This window comes from Sinohyriopsis cumingii, chromosome 4, assembly GCF_028554795.1.
Source record: "Sinohyriopsis cumingii isolate HCF-2022 chromosome 4, ASM2855479v2, whole genome shotgun sequence".
In the NCBI taxonomy this organism is placed as follows: Eukaryota; Metazoa; Mollusca; class Bivalvia; order Unionida; family Unionidae; genus Sinohyriopsis; species Sinohyriopsis cumingii.
This window is the reverse complement of record NC_142964.1, coordinates 50,645,779-50,659,833: the sequence shown is the minus strand read 5'-3', so window position 1 is coordinate 50,659,833 and position 14,055 is coordinate 50,645,779.

Below are 14,055 nucleotides of genomic sequence, written 5' to 3'. Positions count from 1 at the left end.
ATTATATAACTTGTATTCCAACTAAGGGCAATTCTATAAACTGTCTTCGAACTAAGGGAGATTCTATAACTTGTATTCAAACTAAGGGCAATTCTATAAACTGTCTTCCAACTAAGGGCGATTTTATAAATTGTATTCCAGCTAAGGGCGATTGTATAAACTGTCTTCCAACTAAGGGCGATTGTATAAACTGTCTTCCAAATAAGGGCGATTTTATAAGGTTTCTTAAAACTAAGGGCGATTGATTATATAAACTTTCTTCCAACTAAGGGCGATTGTATACACTGTCTTCCAAAAAAGGGCGTTGTATAAATTGCCTTCCAGGTAAGGATATATATATATATATATATATATATATATATATATATATATATATATATATATATATATATATATATATATATATATATATATATATATATATATATATATATATATATATATATATATATATATATATATATATATATATATATATATAAATATATATATATATATATATATATATATATATATATATATATATATATATATATATATATATATATATATATATATATATATATATATATATATATATATATATATATATATATATATATATATATACTTGGATATTTGTCTTTTCCAACAGAAGTTATCCTTTTCAAAGGTTGCATTACCCTGTGGATGACATTTTGATCGTTATTTGCTCTACCAGATAGAAAGAGTCTTGTGAAACAATTCAGCTATGTATGGCACCCCACTAGTGCCATCACCTTTACTGCCACAGGTGTGATCTTCCATTATCAACAATGGCGTGTCTTTCTAAAGATCAGTATTGGTTTCGTAAAAGGGTTAAACTAATTATCAGTAGGTAGTGGCGACAGCAACTCCATAATTGCCATTTGAGACAAAATTTATCCTAATGGGGAAGAGGACGCTCTATAACAATTTCATGGGACAACCGGAAATCGAGTTTTATTGTGTGCAGCCACCATACGTTTCTAGCTGTGGTTGGATGTATTTACTAACATAATATGTACAATGTGCTCGATCGAGCCACATAAAATACCGTTTATGCGAACTTACGAGTCCAACTGCAAACTGCACAAATCAAGACCTGCCGTCGCGTAATATACAGGCAGCTTTTAGATTGTACAGTGTGTTAGGGGTAATCAGTAGAACAAACACAGACCCAGATCTACCGTCACATAATGGGCTGGCAGATCTGAGATTGTACAGCGTGTTAGGAGTAATCAGCAGAACAAAAACAACATAGACCCTGATCTACAGGCTCATTGTGCTACGGCAGATCAAGTTCTTTATTGTTTGCAGTTTGTCTCGAGTTATATGCGAGTATATTTGGTAAGCAGACAACTGTAGACTCACATTTGTTCTCGCCAATTATTTCGTTTGATGCATTTAGAGGTCTAAATCTAAAAGACAATGAGAAACCAAAATTAGAACCGAAGCCAATGATTTATTAATTTCATCTTCTTTAAACATACAAACGATTATCAACAGAGTGGTGCACTAAATTATATGATTGTATAATGATACCGTTGTTGCCCGCTAATAAGTCGAGTCGAACTGCGAACTTTACATATACAGATCTGTCGTTGCATAAGACACTGGCAGATCTGGTTTGTCCAGTTTGTTAGGAGTAATCAGCTGAATTAATGGCATAGACCATGGTCTGCAGGCGCGTTATGCTATATAAAGTCAGGATCGTTGTAGTTTGCAGTTTTACTCAACTTATAAGCGAGTACATACGGTAGTTCATACGTTGAATACTGTAGATATCAGGGTTTGCTAAGTTTGTTGAGCCAAACATAGGCATCATGCCAAAAAGGACAGAACAATTAAATGTAGTGTAAAGTGTGAATGGGGGGGGGGGGGAACGTGGAGAGACGAGGATCTGTATGGTTTAAAGGCATATCATCACAATCAAGGATATACGGTGCCGAATAAGTTTATGTATCCCAAAACAAACAAACCTCAGAAGGGGTAAAATCATTAAAAGTCAAGGGATAATTTTGAAAAACGTCCAAGATAGTCTTGCATGGAACATCATCGATGGAAACATCCTACAGCACAAAGTTTGCATCCACTTCCGTATATAATTCTCTCATAAGTAGAATCAAACGGCAATCAACTAAGATCCTGATCTGCCATATAATAATGAGCCCGTACACCAAAGTCTAAGTTGTTTGTTCTATTGATTACTTGTAACTAACTGCACAGACCCAGATCTGCAGGAGCAGTTGGACACGGGAGGGTTTTAAGGGGTAACAAAACTGCAATTATTTTTAGTGTTATGTTTAGGCTCTTACAAAACGTAACAAGAAAAGAGTGAACACAACAAGCTTTGAAAAATTTAACAAATAATTTATTTTCCTAGAGAGAAAAGAACAAGGTAAAAATGAGAAAAGGACTTACGGTTCTACCCATCAAATCCAAAAATAATCCAACAGAAGTCCTAGTAATAAAAAGTCCTAATGAAACTGAGTTCGAATTCCGATGAAATCCCAAAAAATGGAAGCCGGTGACGTATGATGTGGTCAGCGTTGTACTGTTGAGTCAGCAGTTCAGTGTTGACTCACATAAAAATAATATTCCACTGTCTGAATTCTGTGTAAATTTCGATAACTGTCCTTGTCAAAGAATTAATTTAGAACACAAATATATCCAGGGAAAAATAATCTCTTAGAAGCCAAATAACCTGAAGAAAAAATAAAAATTCGTCTCAAACTGGTCACAACAAAACACCCTTAAATGTCAATGGTTTAAAGCTAGACTGACTAAATTCTCAAAAAGAATACATTTATACACTAATTTAAGAGGCAAAACAGATTCCCGTATAAGGGTCACATGATTATGTTTCTAGAACAACGTATTACCCTTTTTACTTGCCTAACATGGCCTTGACTAACCAAAGATTTGTACTCTGGGTAATTATTTTTTTCATTTATTTTTTTACAAATTGCTTGCTTCAGCTCTCACTGATTTCTAAATCAAGGTCAGGAACTAGGGCATCATTAGATACGTTTCTATTATTAGTGTTTACGAAAAACAGCCAGGTCAAACTGAACTGAATTTCTGAAAAATGTCAAATCCGGTAAATAAAGCATTACAATAGCATGTAAGAGAATAAAAAAATTTGAAACTAACAAACAAACAAATAAATAAAATAAAATAAACATAACATTAGAACCAACAGAAACGTATATTCCCTTGAGATTTTAATCTTTACGCGATCTATGTATGGCACAATATAACTGTCGCTCATACAAAACAAACTTATCTGTTTGCACTAGGGCCATAGATTATCAAATGTTTTTTTTAGGGAGAAAATGACAGAACAGAGGCAAAGTTATGGTTCGTTAAGAATATATGTTTGTCTTTATAGTGATCACAGGTCACATACCTAAATCCCGATGATTATGATTGGATTAGTGCTACACTAGGAACAGAGTCTCTCTCTCTCTCTCTCTCTCTCTCTCGTTTCAGGACAGCGATTCATTGATACAGTTTTGTTTCAATTACGATTGTTTGCAGTACTTTATCTATAGAAAGATTTTATCACCTAATTTATTATATATTGAAGAAAGTAAATATTTTCATCTTGTAATCACTGGATATATGACAAGGTACCTGACACTCGTTATTTGTTTAGACATAAAATTGAAACTACTGTTCTAAGGTGTGACGTTTACCAACATCCATTATAATGTCAACGACTTAATTCCATGTATTCTTCTTCTCATGACTATAATGTATTATTGTTCCTTTTTAAATTCATGTAGTTTTCACTCATTTATGCTAAATTTAAAACAATCAGTGATTGGTTAAAAAAATAGAATGAGATGGGTAAGTGTTTGGAGCAGAAATATTGATTTCATAAATGCGTCATCCATATGCTCATACAGTTATTGTTGCTTGTTGTATATTAAAAATCGTTGAGTGCCACGTAAATAATCTGACCATTTAATCGACCACAAAATCCTCAGTGTAAGCTAATCATGGGCAAAGCAAAAATTGCTTGCATTAAAAGGTCCTTCGTAGAATGTATGCATGTATTCATTTGACTTTGGTCATTCAGTCGAAAATGAGGATGAACCAGGTGCTTGCATTAACAGTTGGAATATCGATGTCTACCACTGAACACATCAAGAAGCAAAACTGAAAAGATTGTTGTGTTACATTGTGTAATGGAAATGCTGCAATCCATAAAGACTTGAACTTTCAACATGTTCCATCTTTGAAGAAGGAGCTTCGAATTCCATGAATTATAGCTATATGTCATGATGGGGGACTGCACTTCATGATGTCATGATGATGGACTGCTCTTTATGATATCATGATGAGGGACTGCTCTTTATGATGTCATGATGGGGGACTGCTCTTTATGATGTCATGATGGGATACTGCTCTTTATGATGTAATGATGAGGGACTCCTCTTTATAATACGATGAGGGACTGCTTTTTATAATGTCATGATGAGGGACTGCACTTTATAATGTCATGATGAGGGACTGCTCTTTATGATATTATGATGATAGACTGCTCTTTATGATGTCATGATGAGGGACTGTTCTTTCGGATGTCATGATGAGGGACTGCTCCTTAAGATTTCATGATGAAGGACTGATCTTTATGATGCAATAATGAGGGACTGCTCTTTAAGATGTCAAAGTGAGGGACTGCTCTTTAAGATGTCATAGTGAGGGACTGTTCTTTATGATGCCATAATGAGGGACTGCTCTTTATGATGTCATGATGGAGTACTGATCTTTATGATGTCATAGTGAGAGATTGCTCTTTATGATGTCATTATGGGGACTGCTCTTTCAGATGTCATGATGAGAGACTGCTCTTTCAGATGTCATGATGAGAGACTGCTCTTTCGGATGTCATGATGAGGGACTGCTCTTTATGATGTCATGATGAGGGACTACTCTTTATGATGTCATGCTGAGGGACTGCTCTTTATGATGTCATAGTGAGGCACTGCTCTTTCGGATGTCATAACGAGGGACTGCTCTTTATGATGTCATGATGAGGGACTGCTCTTTAAAATGTCAAAGTGAGGGACTGCTCTTTAAGATGTCTTAGTGAGGGACTGCTCTTTATGATGTCATGATGGAGGACTGATTTTTATGATGTCTTGATGAGAGACTGCTGTTTATGATGTCATGATGAGGACTGCTCTTTATGGTGTCATGATGAGGGACTGCTCTTTATGATGTCATGATGGGGACTGCTCTTTATAATGTCATGATGAGGGACTGCTCTCTTCGATGTCATAGTGAGGGACTGCTCGTTAAGATGTCATGATGAGGAACTGCGCGTTAAGATGTCAAAGTGAGGGACTGCTCTTTAAGATGTCATAGTGAGGGACTGCTCTTTAAGATGTCATGATGGAGGACTGATTTTTATGATGTCATGATGAGAGACTTCTCTTTATGATGTCATGATGAGGACTGCTCTTTATGGTGTCATGACGAGGGACTGCTCTTTATGATGTCATGATGGGGGACTGCTCTTTATAATGTCATGATGAGGGACTGCTCTTTACGATGTCATACAGACATGAACAGTTAATGCACACATAGCAAATTTACAGACATGAACAGTTAATGCACACACAATATCATTTACAGACATGAACAGTTAATACACACACATCACATTTACAGACATGAACAGTTAATGCACACACAGCAAATTTACAGACATGAACAGTTAATGCACACACAATATCATTTACAGACATGAACAGTTAATGCACACACATCACATTTACAGACATGAACAGTTAATGCACACATAACAAATTTACAGACATGAACAGTTAATGCACACACAATATCATTTACAGACATGAACAGTTAATGCACACATAGCAAATTTACAGACATGAACAGTTAATGCACACACAGCAAATTTACAGACATGAACAGTTAATGCACACACAATATCATTTACAGACATGAACAGTTAATGCACACACATCACATTTACAGACATGAACAGTTAATGCACACACATCACATTTACAGATATGAACAGTTAATGCACACATAGCAAATTTACAGACATGAACGGTTAATGCACACACAGCAAGTATACAGACATGAACAGTTAATGCACACACATCACATTTACAGACATGAACAGTTAATGCACACACAGCAAATTTACAGACATGAACAGTTAATGCACACATATCAAAATTTACAGACACGAACAGCTAATGCATACATAGCAAATTTACAGACATGAACAGACGATAGCACTTACTGCACACACAGTAGGTCTCACTGAAAAGTTTGTTTGGTGAATTGTTATCTAACAATGACCTACTGCAGAAAAACGAGTATAATTTTACACTGACGATACAAATAAAAACTAAATAATGATTTTTTGAAGAAAGCATTCTTGTGAGATTTCGACGGAGGCAATCAGGTTAATTCCTTATACAATTTGTGGCTTTGATTCTTAACTGACACTGCCAGCAGCCCCTATTTTTATGTTCATTTCTGACAGGAAAGAGCTATTTTTAATATTTTCCGGTGACAAGGCGGCTAAAAGAATCAGTATGCACCTTATGCATGAATAATGATCACCTGTGCTATTACAAATTATCAAACTTTTCATCAGCCTTCAACCAAACAAGCCAACCCATTTTCAAACCTAACTCAAAGTAAATGTAAACCACATTACAGATTTAGCTTCGGTGTGACTTTATCAATGCTAGGCTTAGGTACATGCCTTCTACCTTAAAAAATTAGGGAGTTGTCAAATTACGAAACTTAGAGGAAGTGTCACAAATGACCCTACATTCACGGACATTTACGGCCTACAGAATACAGTCACATACAAGAACACACGAGCACGTTTACTGCCCACGGTACATTGGCAGACAAGAACACACGAGCACATTTACTGCCCAGACGGTACATTGGCAGACAAGAACACACGAGCACATTTACTGTCCAGACGGTACATTCGCAGACAAGAACACACGAGTACATTTACTGCTCACACGGTACATTCGCAGACAAGAACACATGAGCACATTTACTGCCCACACGGTACATTCGCAGACAACAACACATGAGCACATTTACTGCCCACACGATACTTTCGCAGACAAGAACACACGAGTACATTTACTGCCCACATGGTACATTCGCAGACAAGAACACATGATACACGATTTAAAATAGGACAAATAAAACAACAAAGTAGATGACTAACTTATGAAATTCGGTTTTTAGTGGGCATTGCAAATAAAACTATAAAGTATATGACTAGCTCATGAGATTCGGTTTTAGTGGACATTGCATTAGCTACTACACGTCTATATAAATTCTTTCCTTGTTCCTCTCTTTGTTACAGTTTACTTTGTTGGTGGGTGGTGGGAGGGGGGCCTTGAATGTCTGGACTAATAACATTGTATTGAATGATGCTAGTTCTTGTTTTATGTACATGTATATCAACGAGGATCTCATTTAAACCACAACGCCGCCGTTTTCCATAAATTTCAATATTCTCCAACCTGGCTAAAGTTTGGAAAGAAGGAAATGATTCCTTAAAAATGCTATCTGTCATAAACTGTTCTTCGAAATAATCAAGATGTTGGGTTTAAATGATTTTCAGATATTCATTTTAGAATTAAAAGGTACCACCCCTTAATTCAGTCACCGAAGTCACTTGTAATTCTGTTCTTTTTCGGGAGTGCCCCAAATGTAGTGATGTGGCACATTCGAAAATTTCCGTCATTGACTAATCTAATAACATTTGCACTTGGCGAACAAGAAGAAAAAGCGAGCATAAAATAAAACTAATACTCGGGGGAATATTGGTGATGAACTGGGGCTCTGGAATGCTAGGAAGGGAAACCTTGGGCTGAAGAAAAACACAGCATAAGACAGTTGTCCTTGTAAAGATAAAATACACATAAATGCATCATCTAGGCATAGTACTGCATCTTATCAAACAGAAAATAAAAATTACGTATCACATAAGGATCACCTACTGTATCCAACATAGCTCGGTGTGGGCTTACAACGGTGACGTCACCAAATCCAGTGTTCCAGATTTCAACTGAAATCGGTTGACCTACGGATGTCGTCGATCGACTTCGGATTAATTCGTACACATGTTAAAAATGGCCGGGTTTATTCAGTTCCATGGTTTGAATGGAACCCAACGAAGTTTAGGACCAATATCCTTCAATGTGTATTCAGTATTATTCAGCAGATTTGGCATTTATGACTTTTTGCACGTAACGGCGAAGTTGGGTCTTTAAGAACAATCTATTCTTCAATAAACACTGAAGAAAAAGACTGGTGACAACACACAGCCTTGCCATGACTCCATTTTGAATGGGAATGATTCAGATTATCCGCCGTCGTCCACGATGCATTCGAACATTCTAACATGGAACTGACGAATCATCACGATGAATTCAACCAAATTTGCCACGAGTTTCCAAAGGGTTCCACAGATGACTGTGACGAAGGCTTTTCTCAGGTGAATGAATGTCGTGTACAGACTTGAGTTCTGACGGATGGTCTAAGGGTATGGCGGGGCCCTGAAAATGTGTTGACACCAAATAAAATACGACAATGTTTAATCCCAGATTTTGCACAAGACCGCATCGGCAACTTGCAAATCTTCTCTCTGATTCTGTTTATTATACCCTACCTCTTCACAGCATTAGGGAAGAAAGCCAAAATCAGTACGGTAAATTGAGCAAATGTAACGATTTTCACGCGCAGAAGGATTAGTAAACAAGCTGTATCGAAAATTCTGTGAAGCATTAAAACACCGTGAATTGCTGATTGGTACGGAATTTACTTCATCTGCGTCTACCAGCAAAGGGGGGGGGGGGGACAAATACGGTTATGATGTAATACACATCTATTTGATAATCACCGACTAGAGAAGGACAAGGCAGATATTTTATGGATTGATCCGATTATATTGAGTATAGTTGTTCTCTTCCTGCTTTGTTTCGTGCATTGTGCGAGCAAGATGTTACCAGTTACAGATGATTCTTCAAAAGGGTAATGCGAAACTTGACGATTTTATATTTTTTTAAATGCGTTTGTTACAGAATTTTAGCATTTTTATGTTTTCATAGTATCGTAGTGGAAGTATAGCTTATTTGGAAAGGTATATCTTCCTAAAGTGTTGGTGAGATTCTGCAATGTAAATTTGACTTTCATTTAGCACCACATAACCGTTGTTATATTGAGATACCGTTAAACACTAATACACACACATCCATCCATCCATCCATCGATCCATCCATCCATCCATACATACATACATACATGCATGCATGCATGCATACATACAGACAGACAGATAAACAGACAGATCGACAAACAGAGTCATTTTGGTACACTATTCCACACTATAAATTCAAAAACGTTGCTCAACTCTTTTCAAAAATCTGAATGTTTGACTTCGATTGTATACTTAAATGTTTTAATGTTTTCTGGATCAGAAAACTGAGCCTTTACAAGGACCACAATTTCATACAGTTTTCCCTATATAAAAATATATATATATATATATATATTATGCAGTAGTGCTCCTTTCACCTCGCACAGTAGACTCATAAGGGGTGTAAAGTATTACTTCCTTCAACTCTCGTCATATGCCCTTCACAGCAACGTACAACTTCATTTTTTAATGATCACTTTCGCTATCAATTATATTAAATTCTTAATGACAATTGCTCATTCTTTACATCTTGTTTGTTATTTCTTATAAAACAATGTATCGGATAATTTGTGACTGAAAAGGCGGCGAACTCACTAGCACTTGCAAACTTGCAATGCTAGTGTACATAGGTCTGTAGGTCTGACACAAAGACACACAAATACACACACACACACACACACACACACACACACACACACCCCGCTAGCATGACATTAACCGGACATACGGGTTAATCCTTCTCCAATCGCCTAAGTGGTTAGAACGTTCGCCTTGGATGCGGGAGGTCGCGGGTTCGAAACCCCGACCGAATCATATCAAAGACTTCTAAAAATGGTACTAGCAGCTGCCTCGCTTTGCGCTCAGCATTGAAAGGTTATCGTTAGGGCTGGTCACCATGGTATCAGAATAATGTGACTTTGTGGGACATGCTGCTATAAGTCTGCGGCACGATGATCCAGTTCTAGACATCACTATAAACTGCCATACTACAGACGTTGTAGTGATATGACTGAAAACATTGTTAAAGCTACATTAAAAATCCAAATCACACACACTCAGATTCCTCATCAAAGACGAATTATACAAGAACTTTCCGTGTTGGAGAAATTTAACAAAATATGTAATAATTTTTTCCTAGATTGACAGACAGATTGTGCACAATTTTTTATTGATGATACGGATACAATTAACCCTACCGACTGAATAGATATTATGCTTTAAAATATCAACCCTACCGACTGAATAAATAGTATGCTTTAAAAAAATTAACCGACTGAATGCAGATTATAATTTAGCCCACCTGTTGCCTTTAATATAGCACCGCTCCGGTGGACTAGTGGTAAGAGTGTCCGACTCGGATGCAGGCGGTCATGGATTCGATCCCAGGCCGAGTTATACCAAAGACTTGCAAAAATGGTACTAACAGCTGTCTCGCTAGGTGCTCAGTATTAAGAGGTTAGTGTTACGACTGGTCGGTCTGGTGACAGGATAATGTGACATGGTGGGACATCATGCTACATGTCTGCGGCATGATGCTCCAGTGCTAGACATCACTGTAAACTGTCACACTGCAGACATCGTAGCGACATGACTGAAAAATTGTTAAAGCTACGTTAAAAATCCAAATCTCTCTCTCTCTCTCTCTCTCTCTCTCACACACACACACACACACACACACACACGCACACACGCACACACTCACACACACCTTTAATATAGCATTGTATGCCTTTCACAATAGCAACAAAAATATATAATGCCAAAATGTGTTTAGGTCTGAGCGAGGTCAATCTTTGGTATGTCACGAATATACGACTTTTTCGTATGTATTTCACTAAAAAGAAATTAGTATCTAGACGGTGATAAATAATGAAGTAAGAGTAATACAAACCTATCCGAGTTGAAAGATGTTACAAAGTTTTGGACATGTGTCTCTCAGTCTACAAAACTTAATTTCTGCATCCACAAAACGAGTGGTTGTTCTATTCAATGTATTCATATGGAAATCGATTCAGTCTTAATTTGCATCATACAGATGATATCTACGTTGATATCCTCAGTCAAACTATTAAATATACAAAGGTGTCGATGTAATATTTTATTTTTTGAAATATTTGCGATATATCCAAACGTAAGACCATTCCGTAAAATCAAACAAGACACTGAGATCTATCTCACTAAACACGGTCTGATGATTATCCCATTTAAATATTTTAATATTATTATATGATTTTGTTTTATAAATGATTTGTCATTTCTTATTTTCTACCCAAGTTCTGCCAATAACGGCTTAAATTAAGCAAAAAAAGAACGAAAATTAGGTATATTTGTATTTTGAGCTTAAAATGATTTTTTTTGTCAGAACGCGCTTGATTTAATGATTATATTCATTGCTTTTGAATGTGATCACTGCATACTTCATTGTATTAAAGTGGATATTTTGAATGTGATGATTGCTTACTTCATTGTATTAAAGTGGATATTTTGAATGTGGTCACTGCTTGCTTCATTGTATTAAAGTGGATATTTTTGAATGTGATTATTGCTTACTTCATTGTATTAAAGAGGATATTTTGAATGTGATCACTGCTTACTTCATTGTATTAAAAAGGTTATTTTTGTATGTGATCACTGCTTACTTCATTGCATTACATTTAATATTTTGAATGTGATCATTGCTTACTTCATTGTATTAAAGTGGATATTTTGAATGTGATCACTGCTTACTTCATTGTATTAAAAAGGTTATTTTTGTACGTGATCACTGCTTACTTCATTGCATTACATTGAATATTTTGAATGTGATCATTGCTTACTTCATTGTCTTAAAGTGGATATTTTGAATGTGATCACTGCTTACTTCATTGTATTAAAAAGGTTATTTTTGTATGTGATCACTGCTTACTTCATTGCATTACATTGAATATTTTGAATGTGATCATTGCTTACTTCATTGCATTAAAGTGGATACTTTGAACGTGATCATTGCTTACTTCATTGTATTAAAGAGGATATTTTGAATGTGATCATTGCTTACTTCGTTGTATTAAAGTGGATATCTTGAATGTGATTATTGCTTACTTCATTGTATTAAAGAGGATACTTTGAACGTGATCATTGCTTACTTCATTGTATTAAAGTGGATATTTTGAATGTGATTATTGCTTACTTCATTGTAATAAAGTGGATGTTTTGAATCTGACCATTGCTTACTTCATTGTAGTAAAGTGGATATTTTGAATGTGATCATTGCTTACTTCATTGTATTAAAGTGGATATTTTGAATGTGATCACTGCTTACTTCATTGTATTAAAGTGGATATTTTGAATGTGACTATTGCTTACTTCATTGTAATAAAGTGGATATTTTGAATCTGACCATTGCTTACTTCATTGTAGTAAAGTGGATATTTTGAATGTGATCATTGCTTACTTCATTGTATTGAAGTGGATATTTTGAATGTGATCACTGCTTACTTCATTGTATTAAAGTGGATATTTTGAATGTGATCACTGCTTACTTCATTGTATTAAATTAGATATTTTGAATGTGATCACTGCTTACTTCATTGTAGTAAAGTGGATATTTTGAATGTCATCATTGCTAACTTTTGAAACTGGAAGCAGATTTTAGTATGACTCATGATGACACTGGTAACAGTAATTGGTCTGCCTCCAAGGGCGGGGATATATAGTAATTTTCATATCCGTTCGTCAATTTGCAGTTGTCAGTATCTTTAACTCAACTAGTCCATCAGTTCCTTTTATGGATTTCGATGAAATTTGGAAAATGACATGCTCAGCAAGCGATGATGGGGGTATCGACAAACCACATTACCACAGCAATTGTTTTAAAGGTCACTGCCCTATTTGTCATGTAAGGCAGTGTATGACACCATCTTGTAAACACAAATAGATCCGCAGTTTGTTTGTTTGTTGTATTATTATTATTATTATTATTATTATTATTATTACTATTGTTATTATTATTATTATTATTATTATTATTATTATTATTATTATTATTATTATTATTTGTGTTTTTTGTGTGTGTGCATTGCCATAAATCCTGGTTATTCTTGTCATCAACCGATGATGCGCACAACGACAAACCACTTTGCTTATAAATGTTTTGTTAGAGTTATTGCTCTTTGTTTTTGCTAACAGTGTATGACACGGTCTAGTGAACACAACTAGACCCGCATTCTTCAATGGATTTCCTCGAAACTTGGTAACTATTATAGTTATGAAGATGCGCATGTCTTGAAATCGATTTGCTTCTGCACTTTTGTGTGATTTATTGACCCGTTTTTACTTGTAGCCTAATGCAGTGTATGACACGACATTATTACCATAACTAATCCACTAGGTGGTCTTAAAAAATTTATAGAACGGCTACGGAACTTTGTATGTATCATAGTCATTACCTAATGTTGCACATATTGACAAATACTGGTACTTTCATAATTTTTGACCTAGTCGTTGTCCTGTTTTACTTCAGCAGGATGTGTGAGAGAATTTTGTGAATGCATCTACTCTTGCCGAGCTTAGTAGTTTGTTGCGAAACATTGTACATATTAGAGGCCGTTCATTTAGTGCGTACGCATGAAGGGGGAGGGGGGTTAACCCAAATGCATACGCTTGCGTAAAGGGTTGTGTGTACTAATAATGTACGTACGCATAGGAAACGGGTGGCGTGAAACCTAGATAATAATTTGTCTAATACGTAACCTGTTCGACTGGGTTCGGTCGGCGTTTGAATTTTAGCGGGCACTAGACAAACTTTTTAAAGTTACGCAGCTTATTTCTTTGATGCAGCCAGACATTCA